The sequence below is a fragment of the Podarcis muralis genome, chromosome 5 (assembly GCF_964188315.1).
Source record: "Podarcis muralis chromosome 5, rPodMur119.hap1.1, whole genome shotgun sequence".
Classification (NCBI taxonomy): domain Eukaryota; kingdom Metazoa; phylum Chordata; class Lepidosauria; order Squamata; family Lacertidae; genus Podarcis; species Podarcis muralis.
In genome coordinates this window covers 94298674-94321155 of record NC_135659.1, presented here as the reverse complement: position 1 = coordinate 94321155, position 22482 = coordinate 94298674, and the positions used below count along the sequence as shown (strand labels likewise).

Here is a 22482-nt window from a genome sequence, read left to right as displayed (position 1 = left end):
GTGTAATAACCTGCAGTTACATTAGAGTATATATTTAAAGTAGATAAACAAATGAGTAAGTTAAGTGAATTTGGCTAGGCAGAAGATATTAAAAATAAATGTATTATATGTTAAATATTGTTCTAAGAAAGATATGCTAATATGCCTAGAATAAAAATGTAAAGTATATCTATGAATTGGAAAAGAGACGAGATAAAAGAAATATAAAGAACGATACATTTGGAGAATGCAAAGATAAAGGTGGAAATAGAGATTTATAGAAGTCGAATTGTGGTGGAGGGAAGCTGCGGGTGGGGAAGGGAGTATTATGTAAGTATGTAATATTTGTTTTCAATGTTTTTGGATTGTTTTCAATCTATTTTAATTTCTTTTTAGTCGTTGTTTTGTTTTTTTCTATATTATTTAAACAAAAAATAAACAAACATGCAAATAAAAATAAATGTAAGGAACCGCAGAAGGTGGGGGAAGGACATCAAGTTTTAAAATGTCAAAATGATGGTAAAATCAGTGAAATGTATATACAGTGGTGCCTCGGTTTAAGTACTTAATTCATTCTGGAGGTCCTTTCTTAACCTGAAACTGTTCTTAACCTGAAGCACCACTTTAGCTAATGGGGCCTTCTGCTGCTGCCGCTGTGCCATCGCTGCACAATTTCTGTTCTCATCCTGAAGCAAAGTGTGGTGTAGTGCAGTGTTTCCCAACCTTTTTTGGGCAAATGCACACTTGTTTGATGAAAAAAATCTTGAGGCACACCACCATTACAGCCCCGTGACGTCAGCGCGCAGCGTCACGCCGGGAGGGAAGGGCGCCGGGGCGCTGCTGCTGCTGCTGCCGCTCCCGGCAGGCATGGGCCCAGCTGAGGCGGCGGCGGCTGTTGTGGTGGTGGCGGCGATAGCGGGCGGAGGAGGGGGCGGCGGCGGGGGAGGCGGCGGCGGGTGGAGCAGGAGGGCGGCCGAGGCCGGTGAGGGAGTAGGGTTGCCCGGGGCTTGAGGAGCCGTCGCCGGGAGTTGCTGCTGCTGTTGTTGCTGCTGCTGCCCGGACATGCCGGCCTCCTCCTCGTCCGCTGTCTCGCGCTCCTCCCTTTTGCGCGCGCTGCCCCGCCACCGCCCCATTGGCCGGGTCCTGTCAGCTGATCCTGTGTTATTTCCTGTGTGTGTGTGTGAGGGGAGAATGGAGAGAGAAACCTCGGCACCACCACCGCGGAGCCGCCCCCGGCTCGGCGCGGATCCTCGCCGCCGCCGCCCCGCCTCTCGCCGCCCGACTCGCCCGCCTCCCTCCCACGGCACACCAGGCAACGCCTCGCGGCACACTAGTGTGCCGCGGAACACCGGTTGGGAAACACTGGTGTAGTGGTTAAGAGCGGTAGTCTCGTAATCTGGTGAACCGGGTTCGCGTCTCCGCTCCTCCACATGCAGCTGCTGGGTGACCTTGGGCTAGTCACACTTCTCTGAAGTCTCTCAGCCCCACTCACCTCACAGAGTGTTTGTTGTGGGGGAGGAAGGGAAAGGAGATTGTTAGCCACTTTGTGACTCCTTCGGGTAGTGATAAAGCGGGATATCAAATCCAAATTCTTCTTCTTCTTAACCCGAGGTACTATTTCTGGGTTAGCGGAGTCTGTAACCTGAAGCGTATATAACCTGAAGCGTATGTACCCCGAGGTACCACTGTATCTGAAAAGTATAAATATTTTAATAAATTCCCTGGCATGTGCTTGAATGTTGTGGTTGTTGTGTAGTCATTTAGTCGTGTCCGACTCTTTGTGACCCCAGGGACCAGAGCACGTCAGGCACTCCTGTCTTCCGCTGCCTCCCGCAGTTTGGTCAAGAGGCTTGAATACCTCTTGCAAAAACAAAAACAAAAAAGCCTGCCTGTTTGGCCGATAAAAACAACAAGACTTAGAGAGACTAGCAAATTTAATAGCACTGTAAGCTTGAAGTCTCTTTTGTTCAGCAGCAGGCAAACAGGCCAGCATAATTCGAGTGGCGTTGGGAGAAGGAGCAAAGGGACCTCTGCCCTTGTGAAAGGAGAAGCCCAGGTGTTCGGAAGCAGCTTTGGCCCAGTTGCCGGGCAGATCTGAACCCCTCCCTTCTTAATGCAAGCTTTAGCAGCTTGCCAGGCAGGCTTTGTGAGTTTCATGTCTGCTGCCTGGCATCAGGTAAACAGAATGGCTGAAAGACTTCTGTGGCATTCTTCCCTGGAAGGAGGAGGAGAGAGGGAGGGACTTGGATGAATTCTCCCATCCTGCAATTAAGCCTAAGCAGATGCATATAGGTTTTGGATTTTACAAAGAAGTCGTTCTGGACTGCTGTTGTTTCCTTGCTCATTTCCAAAATAGATAGATGATAGATAGAGAGATAGATACGGTAGATAGATAGATAAATAGATAGATGACAGATGATAGATAGATGTTATTTATTTATTTATTTATTTATTTATTTATTTGATTTTCAAAAAGAGAGAAAGAAAAAGAAAATAAGAAAACAAACATACATAAAAAAAGTACAAATTCAAAATATAGAGATTACTCTGAATTTCCTGACTTCCCTCCATCCCTTCCATGGGTCCTTTTGTTTCTATTTTCAACTGCATATCAATACAGTGGTACCTTAGGTTACATACGCTTCAGGTTACAGACTCCGCTAACCCAGAAATAGTACCTCAGGTTAAGAACTTTGCTTCAGGATGAGAACAGAAATCGTGCTCCGGCGGCGTGGGATCACATTCATCCAGTGCTTTACCAGCTGCACTGGCTCCCGGTGGAGTACAGGGTCAGGTTTAAGGTGCTGGTTTTGACCTTTAAAGCCCTATGCGACTTAGGACCCACGTACCTACGGGACTGCCTCTCCTGGTGTGCCCCGCAGAGAACCTTAAGGTCCACAAATGACAACATTTTGGAGGTCCCAGGTCGCAAGGTGGTTAGATTGGTCTGAAGTAGGGCCAGGGCCTTTTCAGTACTGGCCCCGACTTGGTGGAACGCTCTGTCCCACGAGACTAGGGCCCTGCGGGACTTTGACATCTTTCCGCAGGGCCTGCAGGACAGAGCTGTTCTGCCTGGCCTTTGGTTTGGACTCAGTCTGACCCTTATGTTTCCCTCCCCTTATGGTCTTGATCTATGGGCTATTTTAAAATGAGGCTGCATTTTAAATTGCATTTTAACCTGTATTTTAAATTGGGGTTTTTTTGTCGTCGTCCCCCACCCTTCTTTTTCCCCTATTATGTTTTTACTGTGATTTTATTGGTGTTAGCTGCCCTGAGTGTTAGCTCCCTCTGGCCAGGGAGGGCAGGGTATAAATAAAAATTATTATTATTATTATTATTATTATGATTTCATGCGGCACAAGCTTATCCAGAAGCAACAATATTTTGGGGATCTGCTTTGCTTTGCTTTGTCTGGATTCAGCAGCAAATAAGTGCTGCGGGGCAAAAAGAAAAGGAACGGGAGATCCATTTTCAAAGAGGCGTTTTAAGGGCAAATTTCAGCTTGCGTAATTACATTGTCTGTCAGCCAAGCCAAGAGTTCATTTCAGGCAACACTTTCCTGGGAGGCTCACGCAGAGGGACAGTTTTCATAACAATCGCTATGGCAGCCTCCCCTGCTGCTGTAGCAACCAAGGTGAATGAGCCACAGCCTGAAACTCCACCATTTATCATTGCCCAAAACTTGTTCGCAGAATCGTAAGAGTTCGAAGGGTCCTCTAGTCCAACGCCCTGCAATACAGGAATCTCGGCTAAATCAAAATCAAAACAAGTTCAATACCTTGCTATTCAAATACAGTGGTGCCCCGCAAGACGAATGCCTCGCAAGACGAAAAACTCGCTAGACGAAAGGGTTTTCCGTTTTTTGAGTCGTTCCGCAAGATGAATTTCCCTATGGGCTTGCGAGTTCTTGCGAGTTTGTTTCCTTTTTCTTAAAGCCACTAAGCCGTTAATAGCCGCTAAGCCGCTAATAGCCGTGCTTCACAAGACGAAAAAACCGCCAGACGAAGAGACTCGCGGAACGGATTAATTTCGACTTGCGAGGAACCACTGTACAGTTGTCACAATACACAAAGCGCAACAGGCTGAAGGATAATAACTGTGATAATTTTATTGGTTATTTCCTATCGTAAAGGTCTAGTCCAGTCTGTGCAACGTATACAGTTCATATGTACGGTATGTATGGGGCTCATTCCAACGTTATTGCATTTCATCTTTTCTTAACTTTTCATCATAATAATAATCATAATAATAATAATAATAATAATAATAATTTATTTATATCCTCCCCAGCCGAAGCCGGGCTCAGAGCAACTAACAACAGTAAAAGTAACACAGTTTACATAAAATCACAATCAATTAATTAAAATACATTCTAAAATCAATTCATTCTAAAATCAATTCAGAATCAAATTAATGGCAACCATTGGGCTAGAGTTCTATGGGGATTACCAAAAGAGGGGGTCAGACTGTGCCTTGGCCAAAGGCCTGGTGGAACAGCTCTGTCTTGCAGGCCCTGCGGAAAGATATCAAGTCCCGCAGGGCCCTAGTCTCTTGTGACAGAGCGTTCCACCAGATCAGGGCCACAGCTAAAAAAGCCCTGGCTCTGGTTGAGGCCAGCCTAACCTCCCTGTGGCATGGGATCTCCAAGATGTTCTTGTTTGCAGACCGTAAGGTCCTCCGTGGGGCATACCAGGAGAGGCAGTCCCATAGGTACGAGGGTCCTAGGCCAATTAGGGCTTTAAAGGTTAAAACCAGCACCTTAAACCTGATCCTGTACTCCACCGGGAGCCAGTGCAGCTGGTATAGCACCAGGTGAATGTGATCCCATGGCGAGGACCCCATAAGGAGTCTCGCCGCGGCATTCTGCACCCGCTGGAGTTTCTGGGTCAGTCTCAAGGGCAGCCCCACGTAGAGCGAGTTACAATAATCCAGTCTGGAGGTGACCATCGCTTGGCTAGGTCTTACTGCTTCTTGTTATAAGTATAACACAATCCTTAGGTAAGAATAGAAAAGTCCCCAAGGTATCGAGAACAACACAGCTGATGTAGACTGCTGGCACAAGTTGGCTTTTGTCGCAAAATATTTTTAAAAGGTTGATTTTAAAAGATGATTCGCTCAAGTTCCCTCGAGGATTTGGGGAGCAGTGGGCAGGATTGAGCTGCCTAGATCTTAGTTAAAACAAAAAAAATTCCTTCCAGTAGCACCTTAAAGACCAACTAAGTTAGTTCTTGGTATGAGCTTTCGTGTGCATGCACACTTCTTCACATACACTGAAACAGAAGTAGCCAGATCCTTCTATATAGTGAGAAGGTGGGGAGGGGTATTACTCAGAAGGGTGGTGGGAATGGGTGATTGGCAGATAGCTGTGATGAGCCTGTTGACGGCTCTTAACGACTGCAGTAGGTCTTACAGGAAAAAGCAAGGGGTGAGAAGGTGAAAAATGGCTTTGTCATGTATAATGAGATAAGAATCCAATGTCTTTGTTCAGACCAGGTGTCTCCATGGTTTTAAGTTTCGTAATGAGTTGCAATTCAGCAGCTTCTCTTTCCAGTCTATTTCTGAAATCCCTTTGTAGTAAAACAGCTACTTTGTGATCTTGTATAGAATGTCCTGGGAGATTGAAGTGTTCTCCTACTGGTTTCTCTGTCTTGTGATTCTTGATGTCAGATTTATAGATCTTAGTTAGTTACTGATAATGTTTTGCACCGATGGCATGGAAGGCTCTGAAAATGACTGAGGAACCTGGTGAACTGGCACGCTGGATGCCAACAGGTTTTTAATACCAGTTTGATGCTTTCCAGATGTTTTGGGCTACAGTCTCCATCACTGTCAGCCAATAGTTCAAGGAGTTAGAGGCAGAGGCACAGACCAGACTACTTATTGGACAGCTGGCACCCATATTTTGGAAAGTTTCTGTTTTTTCAAACTGCATCAAATATTTAACTTTTTAATATTATTTTTTATTATTATTAAAGAAGACTCTTGAAAGCTTTCCCCCTAAAAATTCCTGTTATCACCCTTGTTACGTATGTGGTCTGTCGTGTCAGTTTACTCCTCCTTTCCTTCCCTATGCCTTTTAACAGTGGCATGCAGTTATTCAACCAGTGCAGCTTTCCCCACTGTGGCATATTCATAACCTCAGATGTGGCAGAAAGTATGAATTTGGCAGGAGCAACTTCTCGGTCTGGGCAGACAGCGACGAAAACCAGATTCCTCTTGCCTCCCACTTGTTTTTATGAACTTTGGAGAAGTTCTCTAGAGCTCTGCATTTCCCTGTTCTTGGCTCCTGACGGCGCTTGCGAAAACATTAGAACTAAAAATAACTTCAGTTTAGGTTCAGGCCGGGGGAGAGAGAGGAACCACAGAGTTCCCTGCTCAGTGTTGGGAAAACAGGCGATAAGGAACGTTCAGTACATCTTAACCAGCATGCAACTGGTTGAAGGTAGCACACTCGCACCCAGGTCTCATTGTCATTGTGTCTGGGCTGGTGCCACTTGTTGTAAACAAAAATTGCCCTTTTCCCTTATGGGGTATCAAAGAGCCCATATAGACTCCTTACATAGGTTCCCTATTGGTAGGAGAGAATAACAGAGGCCAACCAGAGAATATTGAGAAGCAAAGCAGCGAGTAAGATTGATCTTTATTGATCTGTTGCAACAGGGTGCTCCCCTCACCCGCAGGAGAGAGGAGGAACCCAGAAAAATGGTGCGCAAGGCCTTATAAAGACTTTTGAAATTGCCACCCTGTAGATCAAGACCACCCCCAGAAACATCATACCTACATCACAGAAAAGGCGGTCTAAAACAGAAATGTGAATGTTGTTTTTCTCCTGTCCTTGTTTATCTCCTGTCTGGCAGGTTACTTGATTGGATTGCCTGGGGAGCCTGGTCAGTCTTTTGTAATGATAAATACTTAGTTCCTGGGCCAGGTCACAGGCTCACACCCTATTCATATCTTAAATGTGCCCTTAAGACAGGATTTGTGAGGAAAGAGACAATGGGAGGTTTCCCACTTTGACCTTGCAGAGAAAACATTCGGTCAGTTTAGGAATCAAAATGGTTCCAGGTTGGTCTTCCTGTGCTGATCTATGTACGTGCTTGGTTGGTACACTTATGAAACTTAACATATATCTAAGACCATAAAATTCCTATCACACACTTCAGAAGGGATTCAAGAGTTCCTGTTGAAGGTCGTGGCCCAGGAAGAGTGTTGCCATTTTTTAAAAAGTGGATTTGTTCTGCTAGGGTGACAGAGTGCTTTCACCCACGTCAGCCACGCCAACCTAAATTTCCTGGTACCTGCTTGAATTCCTCGCACAAAATAGCGACACACTGAAGGCACGTCACCCAATGCCCTGCAGCGAAAACAAGACCAATGCTATGCAGTTAACAGGAGATGGTTCTCCCTTTGAGCAACCTGTTTGCAAAAATAGTTCGAAGATGTCTAAGTGGACCGGGAGCAGCCAAGTCAGCTTGGATAAAATTCAGTTATGCAACACATCAAACAAATACTTAATAGCACCTTGGAAACTGCTGATGGGAGTTACAGCTTTGGTAAATAATGGTTTGGAGTGCTTTGTTCTTTAAAAACAAACACCAAGGCTGTTGATGTGTCAGTTTCCCCTAGAGACTGCTCCGGGTTATGCTTAACCCACTATGATTGGGTACAGATTGTGGTTCTGCTCATTCCAAGAACTGAAGGGATGTCTGCCTAAGATTAATAAAAATAAAAATATTATAACTTGTACTCCACCCATCTGACTGGGGCTGGATCTAAACACATTTTTTAAAAAAAACATTTCAGGAAAACACGTTGACGAAAGTCGGAACTCCACAAAGCCATCAGGGTGGAATCTACACACTTATAAAAAAAGGTTTTGAAAATGCTTTTTTAAAAAAGCATTTTAAAAAATACATTGAATTTTCCATTACTCTCACCATCGCCATCTAGTGTCACATTGTATATTGCACTTAAAACACTCTTACAATATTTTATTTGCAGCTATATAGCTGAGTTCCTGGTGTTATTGCGCATTTAAAATGCTTTTTCTTTGCTAATGTAGCTGAGTCCTGGGTTGCCCCAACTATTCTGAGCAGCTTCCAATGAACTAAAACATCAAACACAGGAAAACATCAAACATTAAAAACTTCCCTAAACAGGGCTGCCTGCAGATGTCTTCTAAAACTCAGATAGACATCTTGACATCTGATGGGAGGACGTTCCACAGGGCGGGCACCACTACCAAGAAGGCCCTCTGCCTGGTTCCCTGTAACTTTTCTTCTCGCAGGGAGGGAACCTCCAGAAGGCCCTCAGAGCTGGACCTCAGAGTCCAGGTAGAACGATGGGAGTGGAGATGTTCCTTCACAGTAGTTAAGAAATGTGCCAGTGCATATCTCCGTCAGAGTTGCAAACTAGTATTCACTGAGGTCTGGACTGTACCTGCAGGCTCACCTGAGCCAACGTCCCTCACACAGAACAAGTTCCTTAGCTAGGATTCCTGCATTGCAGAGGGTTGGACTAGATGACCCCTTTGAACTCTGCAATTCTAAGTTCCTTGCAAGGTAGAAAACCCTATCAATTTACCAGTCATAGCCTCCGCCAAAGAATCTTGAGAACTGTAGTTTGTGCGCCCAACTGAGCTCCAGTTCCAAGCTCCTGCACCAAACTACAGTCCCAGGGTTTTTTGGGGGGAAAGCCATGTGTTTTAACTGTTACGTGATGGTGGAATTCATCCTGGGATCTGAGCATGGAGAAATCTGCCACCACACACACACAATGGAACCCAACCCTAAACTCTACAGATACACCAATTCAAAGTGTTGGCGCTGACCTTGAAAGCCCTAAACGGCCTCAGTCCAGTATACCTGAAGGAGCGTCTCCACCCCCATCATTCTGCCCGGACGCTGAGGTCCAGCGCCGAGGGCCTTCTGGCGGTTCCCTCATTGCGAGAAGCAAAGCTACAGGGAACCAGGCAGAGGGCCTTCTCAGTAGTGGCGCCCACCCTGTGGAACGCCCTCCCACCAGATGTCAAAGAGATAAACAACTACCTGACATTTAAAAGACATCTGAAGACTCAGGGAAGTTTTTAATGTGTGACATTTTAATGTATTTTTAATCTTTGTTGGAAGCCGCCCAGAGTCTTTAAACCTCTTTTGGGCGGGGTACAAATAATAAATTATTATTATTATTATTATTCAGATAGGTCTTACTATCTTCCTTGGCCCAGTGGTGGCTCATTTATTGACGCTCATCTTCTCCCCTGCTTTCCAAGGTGGACCTGCCTCTGTGTTCGTGGGCTTGTGTAGCATTCCCTTGGGGCTTATCAAGCGTTGTTTGCCAGCCCTTCCCTATCTGAACTGCTGTTGTCCTGAAGATTAGTGAGGGAGGTTACAAAAATGCATGAAGGGTTTAAACCAAGGTTGGACGGTTGGTACCAACATCCTGCTGGTATCATAATGCATAAGGCACCCTGCGCTGTTCAAACAAGACCAGCCCTACAATTGCAGGACCCGCTGCTCTTCCCAAAGGCCAGCCTCGTGACTTTGTTCAGAATATATCTTCTCTTGACGGTTGTGGCTTCTTTCCTGGTCTTCTGGCTTATTGTAGTTCCTCTACTACTCTTTTCCGAACAGAAAGTGTAATGCTGGTGGTCAACAAAAGAGGTTTAAAGACTCTCTCAAGGCAAATCTTAAAAAAAAAAAAAGTAGTATAAACACTGGGAAACACTGGCATGCGAGTGCTCCAACTGGAGAACAGCCTTTACCAAAGGTGTCATGGGGCTTTGAAGACACTCAAACTCAGGACGCAAGGGAGAAACGTGCTAAGAGGAAGGCACGCTTGGCAAACCCTCACCGTGATCAACTCCCACCCAGAAACCCATGCCCCCACTGTGGAAGGACGTGTGGATCCAGAATTGGCCTCCACAGTCACTTACAGACTCATTGTTAAAACCGTGTTTATGGAAGACTTACTTGGCTACGAGGGATCGCCAAAGAAGAAGAAGAAGACTTTACTTTGGAGGACAAATACGTTCAAATTGAAATCCTGGTTTGATTTTAGTGACAATAAAGGGATATTTAAAAACTATTCAAACTTTTCTATAAACAAACAAACAAAAAAGATTTATGAAATATAAAATTTCAACTTTATGCAGTTTCTTCTCACTTGTATAAAAGGTAAAGGGACCCCTGACCATTAGGTTCAGTCATGGCCGGCTCTGGGGTTGCGGCGCTCATCTCGCTTTATTGGCCGAGGGAGCCGGCGTACAGCTTCCAGGTCATGTGGCCAGCATGACTAAGCCGCTTCTGGCAAACGCCATTTACCTTCCTGCCAGAGTGGTACCTATTTATCTACTTGCACTTTGATGTGCTTTTGAAGTGCTAGGTTGGCAGGAGCAGGGACCAAGCAACAGGAGCTCACCCCACCGCGGGGATTCGAACCGCCGACCTTCTGATCGGCAACTCCTAGGCTTTGTGGTTTAACCCACAGCGCCACCCGCGTCCCTCTCACTTGTATAGGTTGGGTTTATTTTTACCTCCCTTGTTTTAGCTTTTCTTTACACCAAGCTAGGTCACACCCATTCCATACATTTAAAACACATGGCTTCCCGCAGAGAAACCGGGGAACTGCAGTCGTCTCCCCCCAGTGCTATAATTTCCAGCACCCTTAACTACTCTCCAGTTAACAGATGAATGGGGCCAGGCTGAAAGGAAGCAAATCTCCATCTGAACTGGAGTCCTAAATGTCACCCGAAGTATCCTTCAACACTCACTTATAGTGTGCTTTGAAACATCTTCGGTGTACACTGAAAAATATAATGGGAAGCGATTCCTATGTGTTTGCATCCTGAAACAGCATGGATTAGTCCCTTCCAGCTAACGGAATCAGGAATCCCAGTTGACAAACCTCATTCTGTTCCCAGTAACTTGAGCTCAAGGACAGGATTGTAGGAAAAACCCGACTCGCACTCTCCTCTCTAAATCACTATTTATGATTCGAGCCAGCTGCCTGGACTCGTTGCTGCTTTGACTGCCAAGAGTTTCGCTTGGCTCAGAAATGACTAAGGATGCAATTTTTAAACTTCTGCCTGGAATATATTTTAAAAAAACACAACCCAGTTGCAGTGGCATCTGAAGCTTATTACAGCCCAGTGAATTGATGTTATTTTTGGTCGTCCTCACGGAAAACTTGGGTCTTGGATCCAATTGCACTCTCCTGCAGGGATAATGGAGAGTCACTTCCTGTTCTGATGCAACTTCCAAGATGTGAAATCTCCCTATCGAGAGTTAACCATGTGAAGGGTAAAAATCTCATGCACACAGGACGGGGCCATAACTGTCAACTTACAGATTTGAAAATAAGGGACCAGAGGCCTCGAAAATAAGGGATTTTGCTATTGTAAAGAGTTACATACATTGGTAGGATTGACAATCCGGCATGAGGCGGTTGCGGTGCCACAACGGCCACTAAAGCACCGCCCTTCTGCGTCCCTCCCCATCCCCTCCTCTTCCTCCTCCCTCAGGCCGCCTCCTCAGCTGCCACCACTGCTGCCGCCTCCGGGCTCGCGGGCGGCGTGGGCGAGAGTCTCTCTCCCTCCCCCCACCTCTCGGGCGGGGAAGGGCCGGTGGATCTCCTCGCGCCAGGACGACAGTGCCAGCGCGCGCTCTCTCTCGCAGCGGAGGACCCCGAGCCTCTGCTTCCCTCCTGAGCCGAGCAAGCATGAAACCTGGGAAATTTAAGGGACATCATCAATAAGGGACAGCAGTGGGACACGGCGCTGGGATAAGGGAGTTTCCCGCCAAATAAGGGACGGTTGACAGCTATGGACGGGGCACGTTGAAGGAGCATTTCTAGTTACCAGGACAAACATCCAAGCCCCAAAACAAACCGCAGAGAAAGATTATTATTCTACAAGTGCAATCTTCAATGTCATTATGATCAATTCTATAACAATAATGTATGAATTGCCTTCTACCTGTGCCTCAAGGAGGGCTGGTCCAACACATTTTGGTACCTGAGGTGAACCACAAAATGCCCCCCAGTCAGGGAAGAAGGGGTGGTTGAGGAGGAACAGGGCGAGGAAAAAGATCGACTTTGGGATTTTCTGCCCTTGTGGATTCTGCCGCCTGAGGCAGTCACCTCACCTTGACTCATGGATGTGCCGGCCCTGGCACCAAGGCAATGTCATATATTTTTGTGTTTTTATATTGCAAACCGCCTTGTGATATTCAAATGAAGGGAGGTATGGAAAATTAACAAATATAAATAAAACAAATGTGCACAACATAAAAAAAGCAGTTACAAAAATAACAGAAAAGAATTTGACAACAATCTAAAATGGGACACGTTTTGCCTCCCTTACTGCAGAGGAATATTTGAAGTCATTGGGAGAATCAGAATGGCTTCAGGATTGCTCTCCTGTACTATTTCAGACACGTGGTTTATATGGACTTCTGTACAGTGGTACCTCCAATGATGAACAGGATCCGTTCCGGGGGCCCGGCCATATCCCGAAAATTTCGTAACTGGAGGACTGCTTGGAAATCTGAAGGGTCTACTGCAGCTGACCCCCTAGAATGGAAGATCTGGAAGGGACCCTGGGAGTCATCTAGTCCACTGGGGGGGGGGATCCCCTTGGCCTATGGCTTTCTTGCAGAGGGAAGAATTCTGCTTCCTCTCACATTCAGAACTTTTGCACCGGCATTGTTGTATATTAAACAGGGACTTTCCCAGATTGTCTCTTAACGAAAAGAATTGATGGTTGATCAGGTGCAGAAGTCATAGCCTGCTCCTCTTCAGCTAAAGAACTTCAGAGGAATATTCCTAGGAAGCTGCCATGGACAGAGTCAGTCCTGTCAGCCACTGACTTCAGCATCGCCTTCACTGACCAGCAGCAGTTCTCCAGGGGTTCGGACAGTAATACTAATACTACTACTACTACTAATAATAATAATAATAATAATAATAATAATTTATTATTTATACCCCGCCCATCTGGCTGGGCTTCCCCAGCCACTCTGGGCGGCTTCCAAAAGAATATTAAAATACTATAATACATCAAACATTAAAAGCTTCCCGAAACAGGGCTGCCTTCAGATGTCTTCTAAAAGCCTAGTAGTTGTTGCTCTCTTTGACATCTGGTGGGAGGGTGTTCCACAGGGAAGGTGCCACTACCGAGAAGGCCCTCTGCCTGGTTCCCTGTAACTTGGCTTCTCACAGGGAGGGAACCACCAGAAGGCCCTCGGTGCTGGACCTCAGTGTCCAGGTAGAACGATGGGGGTGGAGACGCTCCTTCAGACATTGTCAGCCCCCCCCCCCCCGGAGATGCAGCCCACGACAGAAGACGTGCATGCCAAGCAGATGGTCCAATCCTGCGCTATGGAGACCCCTAGCCTGCCTGGAAGGATGTGGGGATGGTCTCCCTTTGGGAAGAAGGAGATGAATGAAGATTCTGAGTTCTGAGAGAGGAGCCTCCTCTCTTGGGAGGGGCCAGGTGGGCTCAGGTGGGGTGGTTGCCACGGTGACCAGGACCCGCCCTCCTTTGTGACCTCTCTTGCTTCTCCTTTAAAAGCCACCCACTTGCAGGCAGCTATTGTGGGTTTAGTAGTGAGGCAAGTAGAGAGAGAGGAGTTAGTGGCAGTTGGTGGCAGTTGGTGGCAGTTGGTGGCAATTAGGAGTTTGGTTTGTTGTTATTTTTCTGGTTTCTTATTTTGATTTTGATTTGATTTATTACTTTTATTTGATTTATTTTACTCTCTTATTTTAACACTTTTATTTTACTTTTTGTTCTTTATTTTTTATTTTACATTTTTTTTTAGTGCACATTTGTGGCTATTTTGTATAATTCTGTGTATATTTATTTTGTTTTGTTAGAGAAAAATCTAGGTGTGAGGCTGCTCAGTCCCCCAGCTGGTCGGGCAGAGCCCGCGGGTCCCTGCGGAATAAAGGAAGGAGTCCAGCCAACCGGAGCAATAGCTGTAGACCAAAGTTTATTGCGCAATAGGTTCAAAGAGCAAATTTTGAACCCCGAGGATGGGGTGACAAAGACTTTTAAAACTTTCCCACCACATCCCAGAATACAGTTCAATGGGGAGGGGTTAACCTTGGCAAACATGTCCAGACAAGTCCTTGGTACAAGATTAGCATAAGCAGACATGGCAGGGCAAGACTCAGGTATAAGATTAGCATAGACAAATATGTCTTAAGTACCCACCACCCAAAAGTACAATAGAACTTCCTTTGCATGTCTGGAGCCTGAGGCGAGTCAGGTGATGAGATTTGGCTTCCTTTGGCTAAAAATGAGCCCAGCAATTGTCACCTCTGGGAACCTCCTGGAGTCCTTTTGCAGGGGGGAAATAGCTTTGGAATGGGGGGAACTGGGAAAGGAGATGATTTTATATTATTTTTAAAGCTAGGTGACTCCCCTGAGCTGTCAAGTTGGAAGGATATATTCAGGCATAATATTTGTAATATTTAACTTTAAAGATGTGCCCCCCCCCTGTAATTTCCGTAACAGTTTATAGAGGAGTAGTTAGGGTTAGGTGTAGGGTTAGGGCGGGGGTTGGGGTTGGGGTGAGAATTAGGCTTAGGTGGGCATTTTAGATAGTTAACTAGTTTAGTGAGGAGGATGGGAATTTTTCGTGGCAGAAATGGGCAGGCTGTAAGTAGCATTCTTTCCTTTCTCTTTGTCTCCTGGGGGGGGGGTGAGTCCTGGGGTCCCCTGCAGAGTCTTGGCTCCTTATTCAATGAACTGTTGCAACAGGACTTACAACTGCCAACTGGAAGAAGCAGAAAAAGGTCAATTTTACCCTCACCTTTTAATGAAACGGCATACATGCATCACATCTGTGTCACAAACTGGGTGGGTTTTTCTGGTGGAAACCTGAGTCTCAGATTTGCCCCTGTCTCCCTCCCTTGACCTTCACCTTACACCCATTGAGTAAAACAAAGTATAATGTTTATGGATTTGCCAGGCAAACACGTACATAAATGTATAGGCCACATGTCTGAGGCAGCACAGGGCAGTCCCGGAGCCATTTTGGCTCCCAAACTGATCAAATGTTTTCTCTACAAGGTCAAAGGAAAATGGAAAAGCCTCCCTATTGTCTTTTCCTTCAGAAATCCTGTCTCAAGGGTATGTCTGTGTATGAATAGGGTGAGCCTGTGACCTGGCTCAAGAACTAAGTATTTGTCATTACAAAAGATTGGCCAGGCTCCCCAGGGTATCCAATCAAGTAAGCATTAACAGGTAACCTGCCAGACAGGAGATAAACAACGCGCTCAGATTTCTGTTGTAGACCGCCCTTTCTGTGATGTACGTATGACGTGTCTGGGGGTGGCCTTGGACTCCAGGGCAGGCAAATTAAAATGTCTATATAAGGGCGGGCACACCTTGGTTTGGGGTCCTCCTCCTTTCCTGCGTGTGAGGGGAGCACCCTGTTGCAGCAGTTCAATAAAGATCAGGCTGACGAGCTGCTTTGCTTCTCAATATTCTCTGGTGGGCCTCTGTTATTTTCTCCGACCGATGGAGAACCTACAAAGGACTCTTGTGTCCCCCATAAGGGAATAAGGGCAGATTTTCATTTATTACACCCCCCCCCTCTTGTCCTGGCCAAGTCCCCAGTCCATGGAGGTTGGATCCACTCTTGTCCTTGAGATGGCGACCTGTCTGGCCCTCAGAGACCAGGATGGCCTTACGGTCTTCAAACAAAAACATCTTGGAGGTCCCGGGCCACAGGGAGGTTAGGTTGGCCTCAACCAGAGCCAGGGCCTTTTCGGCTGTGGCCCCGATCTGGTGGAACGCTCTGTCACAAGAGACTAGGGCCCTGCGGGACTTGACATCTTTCCGCAGGGCCTGCAAGACAAAGCTGTTCCACCAGGCCTTTGGCCAAGGCACAGTCTGATTATCCTTTGGTGATCCTCATAGAATTCTATCCCAATGGTTGCCATCAATTTGATTTTGAACTGATTTTAAAATGAATTGACTTTAGAATGCTGTGTTACTTTTATTGTTGTTGGCCGCTCTGAGCCCGGCTTTGGCTGGGGAGGGCGGGATATACAGTGGTGCCCCGCAAGACGAATGCCTCGCAAGACGGAAAACCCGCTAGACGAAAGGGTTTTCCGTTTTTGAGTTGCTTCGCAAGACGATTTTTCCCATGGGCTTGCTTCGCAAGACGAAACGTCTTGCTAGTCTTGCGATTTTTTCCCCGCTCCCCCTCCCCTTTTTCTAAGCCGCTAAGCCGCTAATAGCCTTTTAGCAGCTAAGCTGCTAAGCCTTTCATAGCCGCTAAGCCGCTAAACTACAAATAGCGCTATTCCGCTTAGCCGCTAATAGGGTTGCTTCGCAAGACGAAAAAACCGCTAGACTAAGAGAATCGCGGAACGGATTCTTTTCGTCTTGCGAGGCACCACTGTAAATCAAAATTTATTTATTTTTTTTTTATTCTGCTGAGGTTCCCCATCCCTTCGCCAGGGGTGGGTATCTCCCCATTGCCTGGGCTATTTTGCACCCCACTCTGCCCTCTCAGATGCGGAGAGCCCCCACCACCACCATCAAGGACTGACAGCCTGACTTTTGTATTTCAGCTGCTGGAGGACAGACAGCGGTACCTCCTGGGGGGTGAACAAAGAGTTCCAGGCAGCTGATCTCAGGGAGCTCTGAACCCTGAAGTGCTCCAAGCAGGAGACGGCCCAAGCCATTCAGGTGAGTGATGGGTGGTGTGAGGGACCCCCACAGGGAGGTGGGGGAGGGAGGGGCTTTGGGGAAGGGGTTGCCATTCCCCTGGAAAGCCAGGCCGGGCCTTGGGGGGTCGGAGCTGTCCTCTGGAGGCCCCTGGAAAGAGCTGGCTTTCCTCCTCTGTTCTCTCCCAGGACATCTTGGGGCCCTTGGAGCACTTCAGGGTCACCCCCCTGACCCTGACCTTGGAGGCCCTCATCCAGTTGAGCTGAGTGGGGTCTTTGGGATGGACGGGGTTGTGAGGGGTGGGGGCAGAACTCCAGGGGCAGCTCCGGGTGGTGGGGAAGTGGAGGCAGGAGGGAGAAGGGGCAAGGGAGACTGGGAGGAGGCAGCGTTTAACCCGCTCCCCTTCTTCTCTGCAGTATCATGAGGGCAAAGTTCAGCGGTGATATGCTCATTGCCATCCTTCACAGGACCCTGGAGGCTGTTCTTGGGGGCCCACAAAAGGAGGAGGACAGAGAGGTATGTCCTTCGTCTGGACTTCCCTTTGCACGGCTCTTTCTTCTTCACACACACACGCAGAATCTAACCCAGCACCAGAGACGTCTTTCCCATAGGGCAGGGGTCTGCAACCCGCGGCTCCGGAGCCACATGTGTCTCTTTTACACCTTTGCCGCGGCTCCGGGGCGGATACTAGCGAGGGGAGGAGGCGCATTGTGCGCCCGACACTCCCCACTGTGGCGGGCGCTGTACTGGCTGTGACGTCACATGGGGGTGGTGCGTGTGTTAGTCACGCACCGTCCCGATGTCACCTTCCCACCCGCCCGCCTGCTACATTGTAAGGGCCATGTACGCTGGTCACTGCATTGAAAGGGGGCATGTACGCTGGTCACTGTTTTGAAGGGGAGTGTAGAACACACACACACACACACACACACACACAAAGGTAACTTGTTAATTTAACGTTTATTTCTATGAGGAGGAGTAATTCTGAGGGGTCAAACAAAGAAATAATAAAAAAAAGTGACAAAAAATTATTTTTATAATGGCGAGTTTTGCGGCTCCCAGTTTTTTTTTCTTCGGAAACGGGTCCAAGTGGCTCTTTTTGTCTTAAAGGTTGCAGACCCCTGCCATAGGGCATAGTGGTGCGTTGCGCCAGGGTGCCGGCCTCTCAGGGGCGCCACAGCAAGTGGGGAGCTGCACGGCTTTGCCAGCGGCCTCCCCTTTCCCTGCATGCCCGCCAGCTGCGCCCCGTCAACCATAAGGCTGGCGGGCGTGCAGCTTTCCTTCCAAGCCTCTGCAGGGATCACTCTCCCGCAGTGGCATGGGGGAGAGTTGCCCCCCCCGGTGGCTGGCAGTACGCAGCTATGGCCACCCCAACGCTATCCATGGTAATTTGGGGGCACTGGGTGGATATTTGCACCCCGGCGCCACATCTGCCCAGCACTCAACTTCTTTTCTCTCTTTTCCCGCAGGAACTGAAGCAGCACTTCCAGCTCCTTCTGGGGAGTCTCCTGATGGAAACCCCCAATCCTGGCCCCCTCCTCCAGCTGTTCAGTGTAAGTGTCCCGATGGCCCTTGTGCGCTCCCCCCAACTTGCTCGGGGCTGAGGCCCTTGAGCCTGTCCTGCTGCTTTGGCCCCAACTGAGACGCTCTTTGCTCCCGCAGGACCTCCAAGGATATGCCCTTGGCGAAACTGGGGAGGCTCAGGAGCTAGCAGCATCATTTCTCTGCTGTTGGCTGTGGCACGGAGATTCCCCCAACTCAGAGTAAGTACCTCACCTTCTTCTCTTCGTTTCTGCGGTTGCTTCCATCCCCCCAAGAGCACAACCTGTTGAGATTTCTATTCCACCTTAAGGAGCAGATGTGTGGAATTGTTGTGTGTCACGTGTCTGTTTACATTCCAGCACAGCTTGCTGGGAACTTCCGTTGTGTATAGCTTTAGTTTTTCCCGTTCTCTCTGCGAAGACGACGAGAGAGAGGCGACATGTTTCTTTGTCCTGATTTATGATTAATAAATCTGTAGTTGTACTACGCTTTCACAAGCCACAAGCCTATTCTGTGTGCACAGTTCGATCTGCTGGTAGTGTGCCCTGGCTTTGAAGCCCGAGTCACTGATTTACGTCAGAGCAGAGGCCCATGGGTCTTCACAGCGGGACTGCTAGAATGAGACTGCCCAATTGGGGCTAGCCAGCTTGCCTCCCAGCCCTCTGCATGGTCGACACCCCGCCCCCAGCGACTTTTAATGTAGATGATGCGCCGTGTGTCCCTGGGGGCCAGGATGAGGCCAGAGGCTTTTCCTGCCCCTGCTGCCCTTCCACCTCTGCCCAGGAGGCTGCAGGGCCCGGGGAGGTCCTCTGGGACAAGGGATTGCGCCCAAGGCAGAGAGAGGCCCATGGTTCTTGGCTTGGGGCTGCTTCTGTGCTCTCTTGCACCCATTCAGGGTGGATTTCGTAGTATCACCTGACCCAGATTTTTAATTTTTTTTGCAGATGACGGTAATTCAGCCAGACCTCACATGCTTCCAGCGGAGACCCAAAGAAGGTAAGCCCCACACCTTGGAAACAGCGAACTCCCTTGTCCCTTGTTTGCTTTAAGGTCCTTGCCTCCCCAGTTTTCCTGCTGGGAGTCCTGCAGGACCTGCTCCCCTGCCTGGCAGGCCTTTCCGACCTGGCCTGGGAGGGCAGCGACCGGACTGACTCTCATTTTCATTCTCTTCCATCCAGATGGCATCATGATTGAAGACTTGTAGTCAGTGCAGACCTTGGGCTCCACTGGACACCAGAGAGAGGCCACTGGGTAAGGAGGATGGTGGTTTTTCTCCATTTGGTCTCATTCGGTTGGTTTTCAAACCAATCTCTGGGTTCTTTCCATTTTTTGGGGGGGGGGGACTGTTGGGGCCAAGGGTCCAGAGGAGGGGAGATGTATTTTTGCACAAGTAACATATGAAATGGGCGCAAAGGTCCAAATGCAATCAGCAGGTAAGGCTTTCTCAAAGGCCCACCTGTTGTTAGAGATGCCCTGCTTCACCTGTGAGAGAAGCTGGCACTCCTGGCGTCCCGCTTACCTGTTTTTCTCTTGCAGGTGACAGAATGATGCCGGCAAGACCTCCTGATCTGCCTTTCCATGGGGGCAATGTTGATATTTTCACTCCCTCCCATTGCGAGAATCTCCTGAAATGATGTTTTCAGAAAGGAGGGGGCAGAAACTGCTCTTTGCTTCTTCCGCTCCTGCCTGACTCTGGGTGCTGTCTGAGTCTTATCTATGTGGTGATTAGATGGCTGAGTGAGAGCTGGGCTGGATGGACCAAGGGCCTGATTCTGCATAAGGCAGCTTCCAGTGTTCCTACGGGTAACTTTAGCTCGTACCTGTCAAGCGAGCCCAAGTAGTTCCGTGTCCTGATTTTCACTGTAGCAAATTACTGCTTTTTAGCTGGCAAAGAAGTACTTTTGACAACCGATACTCCTGCGAAAGAGCTAGTTGTATCACCGGTATTTTAGCCGTTAAGCCACAGGGCACATCCCCGGCCCCGTTAATGTGCAAATGTGGAGCGGCTGGGCAGGATCTTTGAGGGGCGGATGTTTCCGAAAAGTCAAAACAATGGCCGTCTTTCTAAAAGGGCTTATGCAGGAAAAGCGATGCAAGACTTGAAAGCACAGAAACAGGCAGAGGCCTGTTGCAGATGGCAACGCACACGACAGCTGTAAACACACCAGAATGGATGCTGCCTCCTTTCCCTGGGGTTTTGGAATGCTCCAAATTTGCAACGGGAGCAGCTGCTGCTTCACTTTTTCTCCAGGGAACATCCATCTGCCTCTCTTAGGCTCTCTCCCAGTAGTGATGTATGGAAGTGAGAGCTGGACCATAAAGAAGGCTGATCGCCGAAGAATTGATGCTTTTGAATTATGGTGCTGGAGGAGACTCTTGAGAGTCCCATGGACTGCAAGAAGATCAAACGCATCCACTCTGAAGGAAACCAGCCCTGAGTGCTCACTGGAAGGACAGATCCTGAAGCTGAGGCTCCAATACTTTGGCCACCTCGTGAGAAGAGAAGACTCCCTGGAAAAGACCCTGATGTTGGGAAAGATGGAGGGCACAAGGAGAAGGGAACGATAGAGGACGAGATGGTTGGACAGTGTTCTCGAAGCTACCAGCATGAGTTTGACTAAACTGCGGGAGGCAGTGGAAGACAGGAGTGCCTGGCGTGCTCTGGTCCATGGGGTCACGAAGAGTCGGACACGACTAAACGACTAAACAACAACAACAACAAAGCTCCCAGATTTTTTCAATGAATCCCGGAACACTTTTCAACTTCAGTCGAATTCAGTGGATTTTCTCAGGGGACTGGTTTGTAAATCCGGGGACATCTGGCAACCTTACTCTAGTGGATCACCTGGATCACCACAATCTACATGTGCAATGAATGAGAGGTGCCGAACAGACTCCTAATGGAACAGAGGCGTGGGAAAATCAGGCTTGCGGCAGGGAGCTGAAAGTGGCCCTCCAAGCCTTCTTGTCTGGCCCTCAGAAATCTCCCCAGGCTTCACCCTTCTGGCTCTGGTTTGCACCTCGGTAGGTGTTTCTTCCTGTCTGGAATGGACCCCTGAATTCTTGGGATAACCTCTTGCTTATCTGATGGAAGACTGTAGTAAAGGCATCAGCAAACTTTTTCAGAAGGGAGCCAGTCCACCATCCCTCAGACCATGTGGTGGGCTGAACTATATTATTTTTTTGGGGGGGAGAACGAATTCCTATGCCCCACAAATAACCCAGAGATGCATTCTAAATAAAAGCACATTCTACTCATATAAAAACACGCTGATTCCCGGACCGTCCGTGGGCCGGATTTAGAAGGCGATTGGGCTGGATCCGGCCCCCGGGCCTTAGTTTGCCTACCCATGCTGTAGTGTGTTTGTGTAGAAACTAACGTGCAGTAGAAAGGTAAAATTCACATCCGTTGCCCAGCTCACTTTTGCCACTGGCCCTGCACACCCATAGTATATGGCCCCCAGAAAGTTGCCCAGTAGGAAATGTGGCCCTTGGGTGGTGTGGGGGTAAATGCTCCTTGCCTCTGTAATAAAACAAGCGGAACTTGTAGGATTGATGGAAACTTAAGATCTCAATGTGGTACTTTTTGGGTCTCTGACAAGAGTGCCTCTGTCAATTTCACTGTGTTAAAATGCTTCAAGACAGCAGGATAAAAACAGGTGGAGGAAAAGCTGGAGGTTTCAGGGCTGAGTAAGTTGTGCGCAGAAGCCAGTGTTTGGTGAAGCTAAACCAGCAACGCAGGCCGTTAACTTTGGAAAGTTAAAAGCCGCAAACGGACCCCCCTCCTCAAATGCCTCTGGCTCATGGCTGGAGACAGATGAGAAATATGGGCAAATGGGAAGCAAAAAAGGTTTTTTGTTTCATGTATACCTGGATTGAGACGTGGGTGGTGCTGTGGGTTAAACCACAGAGCCTAGGACTTGCTGATCAGGTCAGCGGTTCGAACCCCGCCGACGGGGTGAGCTCCCGTTGCTCGGTCCCTGCTCCTGCCAACCTAGCAGTTCGAAAGCACGTCAAAGTGCAAGTAGATAAATAGGTACCGCTCTGGCAGGAAGGTAAACGGCGTTTCTGTGCGCTGCTCTGGTTCGCCAGAAGCGGCTTAGTCATGCTGACCACATGACCCGGAAGCTGTACGCCGGCTCCCTCGGCCAATAAAGCGAGATGAGCGCCGCAACCTGTCGGCCACGACTGGACCCAATGGTCAGGGGTCCCTTTAGCCTTTACCTTTATACCTGGATTATCTCACTATTGCCCCCAGTCGAACTGGATGATTTTATTAT

The 22482-nt window shown here is 48.2% G+C and overlaps 1 long non-coding RNA gene across 2 annotated transcripts; it reads left to right on the top strand.

Moving 5' to 3' along the window:
* The first annotated feature begins 14536 nt into the window (after nt 1–14536).
* Nucleotides 14537–17669, top strand: LOC114599753 (uncharacterized). Of its 2 annotated transcripts, none has more exons than XR_003707372.2 (3): nt 14537–14638; nt 16564–16681; nt 17077–17669. It is a non-coding gene; the product is annotated as an uncharacterized LOC114599753 (long non-coding RNA). The 2 variants fall into 2 exon arrangements; XR_003707373.2 differs by lacking the exon at nt 14537–14638 and adding an exon at nt 14684–14775.
* The last annotated feature ends 4813 nt before the right edge of the window (nt 17670–22482 follow it).